This window comes from Enhydra lutris, unplaced genomic scaffold (assembly GCF_002288905.1).
Source record: "Enhydra lutris kenyoni isolate GAN:26980312 unplaced genomic scaffold, ASM228890v2 scaffoldscaffold15, whole genome shotgun sequence".
Lineage (NCBI taxonomy): Eukaryota > Metazoa > Chordata > Mammalia > Carnivora > Mustelidae > Enhydra > Enhydra lutris.
This window is the reverse complement of record NW_019154099.1, coordinates 36,110,132-36,125,683: the sequence shown is the minus strand read 5'-3', so window position 1 is coordinate 36,125,683 and position 15,552 is coordinate 36,110,132.

Sequence of the window (15,552 nt, the reverse complement as noted above, 5' to 3'; positions counted from 1 at the left end):
GTCTTAATGTAATTTAGCCAAGTTGGCTACCATTTTTTTTTTTCCTGTTTTGAAATAATGACTTAGAGGGCCATTGTCCAAGAAAAGGGCACACTTAACAATTTCTTCTCCACCCATAAATGACATCCCTTAAAACCATATCCCTTCTTATGTAGGTTGGCTAACAATCTTCTGGTCTATGTTTTCTCTTTGGAGTATTTATATTTGCATGTTGGATCTATTAATTTACTTCTTGGTTTTCTGACAGGTGGAGTAGGATTTGGAGGGGGAATTGGCGATGTTTGATAATTTGGTACTTTTCAAATCTTAAAAGTGTCATCATGAGATTCCCTCCCCACCTTGAGTTAGAAATATTTTCTAGGTCCCATCACATTTTATATTAAGATCTAAATCCTTATGTTTTTTAGCACATCTTCTGAGCATATCTTTTGAGCATATCAGGAATATCGAGAAATTTCCTGAGAAACTGTGAATGAGTGAGGTATTTTCTAAATTATTACAGAACTGAAAATGTAATTTTTCTGTCCTCAAAATTATTTGTGTTTTCTCACAGAATTTTAAAATCAGAGGAATACTTTTGGTGATGTTTTTGAGAAATGCTATTTTTAACTTCACTCATTTGTATGTGACCAAGTAAACTATAATTTCTACATGTTTAATTTTTTCCTACCTATATACTTTTAATATTGTACCTTTATCTACAGTGTTCTGGAATTTGATGAAAATATATTTCATCGGTCTTTTTGTATTTATTGTAGTTGACACTATGTAAGCACTTTCAGTCTAGAGACTTGAGGTCTTTAATTTTAGGAACTTGTCTTGCCTTTATTTTCTTTCATATTTTTCTAAGCATCTGATATTTAGATCTTCCTCTTCAAAAAATACTCTAGGTCTTTTATTTTTAATTTACTTTATGCCATTTTTGTTGCTTTGATTTATTTTCATGAAGACTTTTTATAACTTTTCCTTAAGTAATATCTGTTATATTTATTTTTTAACTCCAAAGGTCTTTTGTTTTCCTTTTATTAATCTTGTCCTTCTATAATGGTTGCAGTATGTCTCATATCACAGTCTATCAACTAGAGCTCTTTAAAACTTTCCTTCAAATCCCTTTTTTTTTTTTTCCTGGGAAATTTATAAGATAATGATTATTGGAACAAATGATAATCCCTTTTCCCCATCTGGTCTCAAAGTCCCAGCTGATACTCATGAAGTTCGTTATCATCCATTGTAGGCTCCTCAGCTAGAACCTCTGCGGGAATAGGTGGCTTACTTGGTGGGTAACCCAAATCCTTATCCCTAAAAGCCCCATGCACCATGTCAGCTCAAGCCCTGATGCTGTACAGGTCAGTTTACTGTCAATGTTAGAACGCAGAGTTAAAGACACACTAAGTGGGTCTCCAGGATGTTATACATTTTTCCTCATCCCATTGTGTCACAGCAAGCCTACCTTATCCCAATGATCAGAATTCATTCTTCCTCAAAGATAGATGACTTCTTTTCTAACTTTTAGTATCTTGGTACAAGAAAATTGAAATTAATGGGGAGGCAATAATCTTAATTTGAGGATTGATGGGACTCTTGATAGGGTACCTAACAGAAAAGTTTCTTCTCTAGGAACCAGAATCTTTAAACCTAGAGAGCCCAGAACTGCAGATTTTTGAAAGTATAAATTTGCTAAGTGGGTCACTGAGCATTGTTGTCAGTGCAAATCACAGGTTGAGTTTTTTCACAGAAATCGACTCCATATTGGGCATTTACATGCATGAACTTGAATGACATGTGATCTTGGCATCAGTGACTATGAAAAACCTAAGGAAATAGGATTCAGCTGAGGGAGAATTAGGCCTTGATATAGTCATAATAAATGTTAGTGCCACTGGGATTTCAAAAGTTGTCTGAAAGAAAGGGTGGACTGTAGTGGACTATGTCATATGCTGTCCAGAGTCACCCTGTGGAGCTCATGCTTTAGTTTCCCAGGTAATGGGGCTGTTAGCAGCCAGAAGTCTTGGCTAAATCCCTCACCCCCTCATCTCAGCTAAAGAAAATCATACCTTAAGAAAAGTCACCTCCCTCTTTGTGTGACAGCCCCCATCTAAACACTGGTTAATAATTATGTATGAAGAGCTGAGATCCAGAATCACTGGAGTGTTAGCTCAGGCCTTTGTTGTAACTGCGCTGCTTTTTAGCTTTCCCCCATGCTCAATTCTGCTTCCTTCTTATTCTTCATGTACTGATCCTGGGAGCACTCCCCAGTTGCTTCCTGTCAATCTGCATGTCAGATTTGGTTTCCCAAGAAATGTCTTGCACCACTAAGATTTCCTTGGCACAGGTCTCCCCACTTATTTTTTTAATTGAAGTATATTTGACACACAATGTTGTATTAGTTTCAAGCATACAGCATAGTGACTTGACAAATCTATATGCTATGCTATATTCATCACAAGTGTAGCTACCAGCTGTCACCATATAATACCATAGACTATATTCCCTATACAGTACCTTTTATTCCTGTGACTTGTTCATTCCATAACTGGAGGCCTGGATCTCCCACTCTCCTTCACCCATTTTGACTATTCCCCTACCCTCTCCCCTCTGGCAACCATCAAGTTTGTTCTCTGGCCGCACTATTCTATCATGAAGCAAGTGGATCTGAATGTGAAAGCAGCCTTTGGCAATGATTTTTTTTCCCTGAGACCTTTGAATTTTTCTGTGGGTGAAACTTCAAGGCCCCAGTAATTCTCTCTAGGTGGTTAAGTCCCTGTTCTCATTCTGCACATTGGATTGGAAAATAAGACCAAAGCATACTTTCATTTCATTCTCTTATTTTTGACTTTACTTTTTATCCTGCCTTTTACTGTTGTTTCCAGATTCCATTGAGTCTCCTGGGGCGGGCGGGGGGAGTCTCCAGGGAGTAAATCTCTGATCTCTTAGCAGATGTTCTGCTTTCTAGCATTTTCTGTTTGGAGATAGGTAAAGGTTATCACTTGTTCCTATAGTTAGCTTTTAAAACAATTTTACTTACATCTTGCTTTGTATATGATGCTTCCAAATTCTTAGTCTCTTTGTAGTTCAACAGAGCTAAGTGGTTCTCTTCTTTACCTGTTTCCTCTCTGAAGCCTGAAATCCTCTACTGTCTACTCAGGGAAAACTGTAATATAAATTCTAAATAAAATACATCCTTTAAGTGCTATATATTCTAAGCTAAAATAATCCTAATCAGTTTTACTATCCAGCAAATAATCTGTGGAGTAATATATGTACATGGAAATAAATTTGAATGTAGGATGTAGATTTAATAACGGTTTTGGAAATAGAGAGTAAGGACTGGGTGGGAGCCAAGGGCAGCCAAAAATGCTTTGTGGACAAGTGTTGTAGTTATTATTTTACTGAACATCAAAGCAAGGATATCATACAATGATTAAAAGAAATTAAATTCTAAATTTAATTCTAGTTTGATGGCTTGGAGACTTTGTTGTTATGTCAGCTGTCTTTATGATTTAAAAAAAATTCAAAATCTGTACTCTTTTTAGATACTTGAGATTCTAGGCCTTTTATTTACACACACACACACACACACACACACACACACACACACACATTTATGGGCAACTTTTAAATGTTTAATGAAGTTGTTTATATCCAGCCATAGAAGCTTAATTCCAGTTTTACAAATAGATTTTCTTACATGAAGTTTAAAGATCACACTAAAGATAATACTTTTTTGGTAGTGTGATCTTGAGTTTTGCTTAGAAGATATGTTTATATGTATATGAAAGACTATTTCACAATTACATTTATAATAATCCAAGAATTTCAATTTGATACTAACAATATTTCATCCGAGATCTCTGATATCCTGAAAACATTTACTTCTAAAGCACCTATGTGTCTTCTCAATTCAGATAGGGTCTTTCTATGTGTAACCCTTCCCTACAAGTTTATTTCTTAAAAGGCATTCTGTGGGGAGGTGGAGGGAGGTTTTGATCATTTTAAATGACATTTGAATGTGAAAGAATATGGCAAATAGTCATAAAATCTAATTTCTATTAGACATCCACAGTGACTTACAGTGTAGAGCTATGATACCATTTAAGAGGCAGAAAAAAGACTGAGCCAATTGACTATTTTCAGATTTAATGTTGACTAGTCATTTTGCAAACTACTTCAATTATCAAGAAAATTTTTTAAAAGTAAGCTTTTTTTCTTAGAAACTGATATATTAGTTTTGAATACATAAATGTGGAGGATATACTGGTCATGCTTTCCGTAGATATAAACTGTTTTACCTTTTCTGTTATTTGAATCCCTTTATTATAAATTCTGCTTATCTAAGATTTGAAGAGACTAAAAAGAATATAAACTATCACATTTCTCTAAAATCTTTGAACTTTAAATCTGAGGAATGTGCTTTTTCATTGAAGTAAAATTTCAAATATGAATGTTCCAAAGATTCAAAATTATAAAGTGAGAAAACTATGCTAAAGATATTTCTTTAAGGTTTTTTGTTCTTTAGTTATACCTGAATGTCTTAAACCTTGAGAGAGTTTCTCCCCCTCACATTCATTTCAAAGTATTATTTTCTAACGATTTATCTGAAGTCCTCATCACTTGAAGTCAAATGATTTTAGTCTACATTTTACAGTGTTATGAGTTGCTTTTCAAAAGTAAGGTTTTGTTTCTAAACTAAATCTACTCTCAGCTTGATCCTTCTTCAGTAGTGAAGTATTGCATTCTGACTCTTCATTCTGTCTTTAAGGAAAATCAGCTGCATAATTTATTTCCTAGGAAATAACTAACGATGCCAAAAGTTCTTTGAAAACCTAGAAACTGTTGTTAGTTTATTATTCTTTATAATTTGTGTAATATCAAAATTAATTTTCAAATGCCTAGTCTTTAACATACTTTATTCACTTATTTAACAGTAGAGTGGCAAACAAAGTCAAGAATTAGATCCATCATGTATATATTTATTTTTTTTTAAAGATTTTTTTATTTATTCATTTGACAGATATAGATCACAAGTAGGTAGAGAGACAGGCAGAGAGAGAGGAGGAAGCAGGCTCCCCGCTGAGCAGAGAGCCCGATGCGGGGCTCGATCCCAGGACCCTGGGATCATGACCTGAGCCGAAGGCAGAGGCTTTAACCCACTGAGCCACCCAGGCGCCCCCCATCATGTATATTTTTAAAAAGACAACTCTCTTCTTGACCAACATAAAATACCTGTGTGTATATGTTCAAATATTTAACTTGGTAATTATTCAGGAAGTACAAAAAAACACATACATGATAAGATATCCCACACTTAAATGATACCACATTTTTGGCAAAACAGAGTGAGCACCATATCCTACCCATCCTATTAACATTCTGGAGTAAGGAATCTGCATAGCAATTTATTTGCCCAACTAAATTAGAGTACTTGAAAAAAAAGCTCAAGAATTATTGAAAAAACAGACAGGTGTTTTTAAGTGATAGGAAAATTAATTATAGCTTCATCAGCTCCAGTACTATTAAGAGGACAGTAAATTTTCATTTCAGATGTTGTAGTCAGAAACTGAGTTGGGATATTTTCTCTTTATTTATTTCTATCCTTTGAGGACAGGACACGAAGAACCGGAATCTGCTTCCATATTAAAAGTCATTAACTCGAAGGCTATGTAATTTAGAAAGAAAAAGTGGGGATGTGAAGTCTCAAAGAATAGGAGAAAGACAATGAGATTGGGGGATAGTTGAATAGAAGAGAAGAATAAGAATAGAGACTCTCCACAAATGGGAATGTGGTTGATAGAGAAATAATTATTGGAATTTTGTTGGGAGTAGCCTGGAATCTATAGATCACTTGAGATAGTATGGAACATTTTAAAAATACTAAGTCTTCCAATCTTTGAACATGAAATGTCTTTCCATTTGTTTGTCTTTAATTTCTTTTATCAGTGTTTTCAGTATACAAACATTAACCACTGTTGTTAGGTTTATTATTAAGTATTTTAATATTGTTGATGCTATTGTAAGTAGGATTTTTTTAAAAATTTCTTTTTTCAGATAGTACATTGTTCAGGTGTAGAAATATAACTGAGTTCTGTTTATGGATTTTTTGTATCCTGCAACTGTACTGAATTTATTAGTTATAAAAGTTTTTTTTTTTTTTTTCTTTTAGAGTCTTTAGGGTCTTCCGTATATAAGATCATGTCATTTGCAAATAGACAGTTTCACTTCTTTCTTTCTGATTTGGATGCCTTTTTTTTTTCCGGCCTAATCGCTATAGCTAGGATTTCTACTACTTTGTTGAATAGAAGTGACAATAATGGGCATCCTTGCCATATTTCTGATACTAAAGTTTAAAGCTTTCAGCTTTCACTGCTGAGTATGGGTTGTGGGCTTATCATATATGGCCTTTATTATGTTGACATCCCTTCTGTACCTAATTTCTTGAGCATCTTTATTATGCATAAGTTAAACTGTTCTTGCATCCTAGGGATAAGTCTCACTATGTCATGGTGTATGTTCCTTTTAATGTGCTTTTGAGTGTGGTGGTCCACAATTCTGTTGAGAATTTTTGCATCTTTGTTCATCAAGGATATCAGCTTGTGATTTCTTGTGGTGTCGTTATCTGGTTTTGATATCAGGGTAATGCTGGCTGACCTTGTAAAATGAAAAGGGAACACTTTTCAGTTTTTTGGAAGAGTTTGAGAAGGATAACAAAACAATAAAACAAAAGAAATAATTTGATTTTAAAAATGCAAAAGACCGGGGTGCCTGGGTGCCTTGGTCTGTTAAGCATCTGCCTTCAGCACAGATCATGATCCCAGGGTCCTGGGATTAAGCCTCCGTGTCAGGTTGCCTGTTCAGTGAGGATTGTGCTTCTTCCTCTCGCTTTGCCTGTCTCCCCATGTGGGCTCTCTCTCTGTTGCTCTTTTTCTCTCAAATAAAATAAAATAAAATCTTTTAAAAAGATGCAAAAGATATGGGGCACCTGGGTGGCTCAGTGGGTTAAGCCTCTGCCTTCAGCTCGGGTCGTGATCTCGGGGTCCTGGGATCGAGCCCCATATCAGGCTCTCTGCTCAGCGAGGAGCCTGCTTCCCCCTTTCTTTCTCTCTGCCTGCCTCTGTGCCTACTTGTGATCTCTGTCAAGTGAATAAATAAAATCTTTAAAAAAAATGGAAAAGACTTGAATAAACATTTAATCAAGGCAGATATAAGAAAAGGTGCTAATCATCAGATAAATATGAATGAAAATGAAAGTGAGCTACCACCTAACACCAATTAAAATAGCAATTAAAAAATTTGTAACAAATCCTGCTGAGGATATGATGAAATTTAAACCCTTGTACACTGTTAGTGGGAATGTAAAATGATGCAGCCGAGATGGAGAATAGTATCGGGCTTCAAAAAAATAAAACACTGAACTACCTCATATTCTAGCAATCCCACTGCTGGGTGTACGTCCCAAAGAATTTAAATCTTAATTTTGAAGGGATGTCTGCACTCCCATGTTTATTGCAGCATTATTTACAGTAGCCGAGAAAAGAAAACAACCCAAATGCCTATCCAGGTGTATGGATAAAGAAAACATGGTATGTACAGACAGTGAAACATTACTTAGCTTTTGAAAAGAAAAATCCCATCATTTGGGACATCATGGGTGGACCTGGAAGACATTATATTAAGTGAAATAAGTCATAGAAGTGAAATAAGTCACAGGAGGACATATACTACGTGATTTTACTTATTTGGAGTACATAAAAGAATCAAACACTTCTCTAGAACCAGAGAACAGAATGGTGGTTGCCAGGAGCTGAGAGGAAGGAATTATAGGATGTTATTTCTCAAGGGGTATAAAGTTGCAGTTCTAAAGATGAGTAAGTCTGGAGATCTCCTATACAACATAGAATCTATACATGACAAATACAATATTGTATACCTAGAAACTTGCTAAGAATGTAAATCTCATTTGGAGCATTCTTAATGCATGCCATACACACACCCATGCACACGCATACACACACCCACACACCTGGAGGGAACACAAATATTTTGAAGGTGATGGATATCTTTGTTACCTTGTTTATGTGATGGTATGATGTGTGTATTTAATGTCCAAACTTATCAAAATATATACATTAAATGTTTGCAACTTTTTGCATATTAAGTATACCTTGAAGTTTAAAACAAAGATTTTATCAGTAAAGTAAAGAATTCATTTGCATTATTTTCTGGACTTTTTATGTATGACGATTATCTAAAAATAAGATGCCATGTCTAGTAATGAGGGGTCCTTTACAAATATTATAAAGATTCAGAGTATAGCTAAGAAGTTATAAATTGGACACATAAATATTTAGCCCTTTCTCCAATTTGTGCACTACAATGATACATTTATCAATTTCCTAATGGAATTTTAGAATTTCTCCAAAAATCCAAAAATCTTAATGACTTTAAAATGCCATATCTAAACTTTCCTGTGTTTTAAATATTTTGCAAGTTGTTCTGAAGTCTAAGTGATTCAGCTAATGGCTGAGAGTTAGACACAGGGTTTCTACTGCTTTGTCATTTGTGAGTTGTGCTGGTCTGACATTCATTCTCTATAGCTAGATTGTGGTTCCAGTGGCTTCTGCAGTCTTTATCCTTGCTCCAGTAGAGCAGGCATGTAAATCAAATCTTTCTGTCTGTTTCCATTTTACATTGTGCTTTTAATTCTTAGTGATAGATTTTGTCTTTCAAGTCATGCCAGACCTACTAGGATTGATGTGCTTTTCATCTGTCACTCTCTTCACACTGTTTGATTAAATTGGTTCTGTTGCTTTCAGAGAGACAGGCTAAAAAGCCTAAGTGGCTATTTCTAACTCAATCGTGTAATTCAACTTTTTTACTATCCAATTCTAGTCATTAGCTTGGGCTAGGATACAAAGGAATTACTATAATCTGTAAATTTGTCCTCCCAACACCCTTTGCAGAGAAGAATTTTAAACAAAACATCATAATTTAGAGGTGCCTGGGTGACTTAGTGGGTTAAGCGTTGGCCTTTGGCTCAGGTTATGATCCCAGGGTTCTGGAATCCAGCCCCGCATTAGGCTACCTGCTCAGCGGGAAGCCTGCTTCTCCCTCTCTCACTCCCCCTGCTTGTGTTCTCCCTCTTGCTCTATTTCTCTCTCAATAAATAAATAAAATCTTTTAAAAAACAATAATTTATACTTGCAGTAATTTTATACAGATTATGAAAAATACATTTTTGAGATTAGATTTTGAATTCAATTATTTAAACTTCTGAATAATGCCAGATAATATATTAAAGGCGAGATAAATACAAACATGCTTCAACAAGAAGTTAAAAAGAAGTCATTCTATCATGATTCTTAGTCCCCTCATATGTAACTGAAAAGTATATTGACTTGGTATAAAAATCATGATGTTAATGCTATGCTCTAAGTTAAGCTTTAAAAATTATTCTAAGAGGGGCGCCTGGGGAGCTCAGTTGGATAAGCATCTGATTTGATTTCAGCTCAGGTCATGATCTGGGTGGTAGGATCTATCCCCCTATCGGGCTCTGAGCCATGTGGGAATTTGGCTTAAGATTCTTTCTCTCCTTTTCCCTCTGACCCTCCCCTGCTTGCACTCTCTATCTTTCTCTAAAAAAAGTAAATAAAATCTTTAAGAAGCCGGCATTTCTGGTTCTGGTATTTAGCTCTAAGGCCAAACTCTGCTTTTTGTGCTTCACTTACTGTAAGGGCCTGCCCCTCCCATAGGAACTGGCTTGTGGACCCTGGATGTAAGGGCGGGGCAGGCTGGGTGGAGACGTCCAATAGGTGGGGCATGCATATATCCACTGGGGTGAATTGGGATTCAATTGGCCACCTGTGTAGGGGCGGGGCTCAACCACCCCCATAAAGGTTGGTCTGCGAGGCTGTGGAGGAGAGAAGAAGGAGAGCCGTCATAAGAAGAAGAAGGAAGAAGAAGCAGGAGAAGAGTCGGGGGAGCAGCAGAGAGAAGAGTCGGCGGGAGCAGAAGAAGAGCTGTAACAGCTGTTGTAAGAGCTATAAGTGCTGCCGGCGGCCCCGAGCCACCAGCGGTCCTGCGGCCCCGAGCCGCCAGCAGTCCGGAGCCGCCAGCGGTCCTGTGGCCGCGAGCCGCCTGTGGTCCTGATGCCAGTGGCCCCGAGCCACCAGCGGTCCTGACACCTGCAGCCTGGAGCCGCCAGTGGTCCCGCGGCCGGTGGTCCCACACTGCCAGCGGTCCCGTGCCACCGGCGGCCCCACACTGCCGGCAGCCCTGCGCCGCCAGCGGCCCTGAGCCGCCGGCGGTCCCAACGCCTGCGGCCCCGAGCTGCCAGCGGCCCCGAGCCACCAGTGGTCCTGACGCCAGTGGTCCCGACGCCTGCGGCCCTGAGCCGCCAGTGGCCCTGAGCCGCCAGCGGTCTCTCTGCCAGCGGTCCCGTGCCACCGGCGGCCCCGAGCCACCAGTGATCTTGCGGCCCCAAGCCGCCAGCGGTCCAGATGCCAGTGATCCAGACGCCAGAGGTCCCGCCGCCAGCAGTCCAGCGCCACCAGCGCCCTGACGCCTGTGGCCCCGAGATGCCTGCGGCACCGAGACACCAGTGGCCTGGACGCCAGCGGCCCCGCCCACACACTGCGACCCTCGGCAGCGGCACCACAGGAACGGCCTAGATGGCAGCAACCTTGCCGGGAGCCCTGAGCCGCTGCCTCGCCGGAGCTGTGTCATTCCAGGGAGCGGCTTTGTCTGGGAAGAGGCCTCCTCGGTGAGCGGCCCTGTGGAAGCAGCATCGTCAGGGAAGAGGCTTTCTCCAGAGCAGCCTCGCCGGAGCAGCCTTGTCTGGGGAGCAGCCTCGTCAGAGCAGCCTTGTCAGAGTGGCGTCATGGGGAGCAGAATCTGTGTCATCGGTGTTGTCCTCCCTGTCATCGTCGCTGTCGTCATTGCCTCTTCTTGGGAGCGGCCCTGTCCAGGGAGCGACCTCACCAGCAGTGGCCTTCTTGGGAGTGGCCTCTTCTTGGGAGCGGCCTCTTCTTGGGAGCGGCTACAACCGGGGAGTGGCCTCATCTGTGGAGCAGCCTCGTCCGGAGCGGCCTTCTTGGGAGTGACCTTGTCGGAATCATTGTCATCGTCTTTTCATAAGAGACAGCCCTGACCGGTCAGTTTGATTTTTGATGCTTGGCGTGAAATAAAGCTTTGTTTGATTTTCGCTTTATATCAGCCTCGTTCCTTTGATCATGGACCCTAACATTGGGGGCTCGTCTGGGATCAGTTGTGTTACCGCACTGGACGCATCGTGGCGCCCATTCCACTTCAGACGCCATGCTTTCCCTGCCAGCAAGCGGAAGGGGCTAGGCAGTCCATGTCGGGCCAGAGAAGGCAAGGAATTTCTCGAAACAAAGGGAGTTTCGGCAGCTGCTTGGGAATATTCCTTAAAGTCTCTGTCTCGAGGTCGGTTCATCCCGCAGTGCCAGTTCTGCTTTCCAAAAGTGGCCCACTAGGCACTCATATTCCAAACCTGGCTCCAATGAGCATTAACATTGGGCACCTTAACCCGGCATTAGACCAACCCCAGTTGGCTCCATTTATAGCCCTTAACACACAAAATGAGTGAGGGAGAAGCCCCACATCTATTAGGAGGAATGGAGAGACGAAAGTCAGAGCCCCCTTATTCTGTTTGCCCCATTCCTTCAAAAACAACAAACAGCACAGCAGACAACAAAGAGACAAGACAAAGAAAACCGCAGGCCCAGCAGTTCTTACCCAGAACCTGCCACTGGTGGGGGCTTTCTTTATCCCCCGACCGCGGTGGGGGACTCATACCCCCCGACCGTCTAGGGGGACCCGAACCCCCCGACCGCCCGGGGGACTCGAACCCCCCAACCGCGGCGGGGGACTCGTACCCCCCGACCGTCTAGGGGGGACTCAAACCCTCCAACTACCCAGGGGGACTCGAACCCCCTGACTGCCCAGGGGGACTCGAAATCCCTGTTGATCTATCGGCAGAGGGATGGGGCGTCCCCGCATCCACTCCAGCCCTGGGGAGCATGGCTGTGCCCAGCTTCTCCCCGGTGGGCTATACCCTGGAGCTCCAACCAGACAGACAGATAGGATCCCCATACCCAAGATCCCAATACCTAAGATCCCAATACCTCCGGAGGCTTTTCCTAAAAATTCTGATGCTGGCTCAGTTCTCATCGTTTGATCCGCAGGACCATAGTCCCAGCTACTCAGGAGGCTGAGGCAGGAGGATTGCTTGAGCCCAGGAGTTTTGAGCTGTAGTGCACTATGCCAATCAGGTGTTTGCACTAAGTTCGGCTTGGGGCTGCAGGCGTCGGGACTGCCAGCGGCTCGGGGCCTCTGGCGGCACGGGACCGCTGGCATTGGGACCGCTGGCGGCTCAGGGCCGCAGGACCGCTGGCGGCTCGGGGCCGCTGGCGTTGGGACCGCTGGCAGCTCGGGTCCGCCGGTGGTGCTTATAGCTCTTAAAAGAGCTGTTACAGCTCTTCTTCTGCTCCCGCCGAGTCTTCTGCTGCTCCTGCCGACTCTTCTGCTGCTCCCGCCGACTCTTCTGCTGCTCCCGCCGACTCTTCTGCTGCTCCCGCTGACTCTTCTGCTGCTGCTGCTCCCCCGACTCTTCTCCTGCTTCTTCTTCCTTCTTCTTCTTCTGACAGCTCTCCTTCTTCTCTCCTCCACAGCCTCGCAGACCAACCTTTATGGAGGTGGTTGAGCCCCGCCCCTACACAGGCGGCCAATTGAATCCCAATTCACCCCAGTGGATATACATGTGCCCCATCTATTGGACGTCTCCACCCGGCCTGCCCCACCCCTACATCCAGGGTCCACAAGCCAGTTCCTATGGGAGGGGCAGGCCCTTACACTTACGAATCTATAAAATGAGAAAAATGAATCGAAAAAACATTAAGATTATTTTTAGCTCTTCAAAATCTGTATTCAGTTTGTGTGTGTGTGTGTGTGTGTGTGTGTGTGTGTGTGTGTGTGTGTTTCTACATATCTTCTCTGGGCCGGAAATTCAGTGGAGATGAAATTTGGGGTTACTCTCATGAAATTCTAACTCCAGAATGCTGTTTCATTCTTAAATGTTTACCTGTATTCACATTTTTAAACTCCAATCCTCTTTCAGGTATCTTGAAATTTTGACAGAACTGGGCTCAAGTCTGGTTGCATTCTTACCTGTTATGCGATCTTTAAACATTTTCTGTCCATGTGAATGTGTGCACAATCGTGTTTGTATATCTGTTTATATTAATTCTTAATCTACATATGAAAATAATAATTCTTGCTTTATAGAATTAATACACTTAGTATAGTATTTGGAACACAGTAAATGTCCAGATGATTGAACTTATATTAAAAAATCATGAAGTTTGATAATCTATAAATGACTTTCTAATACTCTAGATTCTTTATAGAAACTTAATGCTTATGCTGTTCTTGTTTTTATTTACAATACCTGGTTCATGTAGTTTAATTTTTTTCTTAATGATAAAATAATATATCACTAGTACCGACACTGGGAGGTTTCTGGGAAGAGAAAATGCTATATACCTTGTTACTGTCAGGTTGAATTATTTGGACTATATGTAATATGTTTTATATTGGTCTCATTATAAAGAGAGGGGATTGCATGGTGTATTTAATATGTGATTCATTTTCTATTGGGCATAGTTTCTGATTTCTACTTTAAAAAGTGTAAAGCTTAAAGAGACATGCAGCTTCATTTATCTAATGACAACAGTAACGGTAATGTTGCTGGAATATTAGCATCCACGTGCATTTTCAGATTTTTTGGGGGTGCAGAAGACCATGTACATATCCAGTGAATCAGATAATTGATCACATTCACAGAGACCCTACATTTCTTATGTTCTTTTTATGTTCTTAAGCCCTTAGGGCTTAGTCATGAGAAACTGGATTCTAGGGGATTTGGAACAAATAAATCATCAGCCAGGATATGCATAGAAAGATATCCAGTGATGTGCTGGTAATATTTAACCACCAGTTCTCTGGGAAAGAAGTAATTCCGTGTGTACATATGCACATAAATCTATTCTGAATTGAACTGATCTATAGGATATGCAGCACCAGTTTTACAAATATTGCTACAAATAAACAATATTGTTTATGATAAATTCCATGTAGCCATTGATTCTCATAAAATGCTTTTATTGATCTTGCCTTATTCCTGTATCAGTAGCCAAACTATGGTTAGAACTGATAAAATAGCATAGTTCCAATGTAAAGTGTTGGTTGATATTTTCATTCATATTAATAAGGTGAAAGAGACACAATGAAAAATGTATGTCAGAACTTGTCCCGCAATCACGTAGAGGGCTCGCCTGCTGCATCTCACAATACTTCAAATACTGAATTTTTTTTATTTAATTTTTGAGTTACTTACCAAGTAATAGTTCTAGCCATGGCATACTTTTCTGTCTTATCTGTATTAATATTTCACCCATTACTATATTAAATCTAGACAATTGAAAACATAAAGCTCTGATTTATAGTGTTTTCTGATGTCTGTGGCGTAAACACTGCCATCTTGTTAGATTAAAAGCTACCACGTTGACATCCCTGAATGCTGCCTTGTGAGGAGATGGCTGTAGCACACCACTGTGGAACTTTTCCATCAAACGGGAGCAATGACTGTGAACAACCTCTAAAGCATATAAAATAGTAAATTATCTGTATTTGGTATGCATCTTTGTTTCTAAAAATAATTAAAATATGTAAATATCACATGTAAGATTTTTATTAATGGCTGTGTATAGCAAACTACTCAAAAAATTCCTGAAAATCTAATAACTGCCTCTAATAGGCTGACGCCAGCGTCAGCACAGCCGAAGCTCCACTTAACCATTTTAAGGTAACTATCAGTGAGAACTCTCTAATGATGTGTATGTGTTGGGAAAGGTCAGCAAAGCTACTAAAGTCCAAACAAAGGAAGAAATCAGCTTTAAACACAACCAGATCCTGAAAGCAGACATAGGTCTTGATAGTACCAGGCAAGTAAGACCTCTCTGACTCCCTTGACTCTCTTTTCCTCTCCATCCACCCGCACCTGCAGAGCAGCCCCAGGCCAGAGGTAAGAAGAGCAGAAGCTCTAGAGGGCCAGGGAATGAAAGAGGTATTCTCAACTAATACAGACTCCCATTACCTCCCACCGTAGCTGGGCTAGAGTAAAATAGTAACATTAAATCAAGTTCAGCATTTTGCTGATTGACATGGGGCCAGACATACAAATTCCTAACATTAGAAAGTATTTGCCCACCCAAAGTGAAATTAGTAGGTCATATTTTATAAGAGATCTGAAGAGTATTGGTCTTCTTAAACTTCAATTTCAAAAGGATAGACTTAAAACAGCAAAAGAAATCCGTAAATATGTTGTAATTAGATCCCACAACATGTAAGTGTAATCTGTACTTTCTATATACTTTTTATTTTCCCACATGATTGATTTAACTCAGCATATGTATTTTCACAATAGGAAATTAAGCATATTTCACATTAAAAGTTATTTATGTGGTAATTAAATACAAA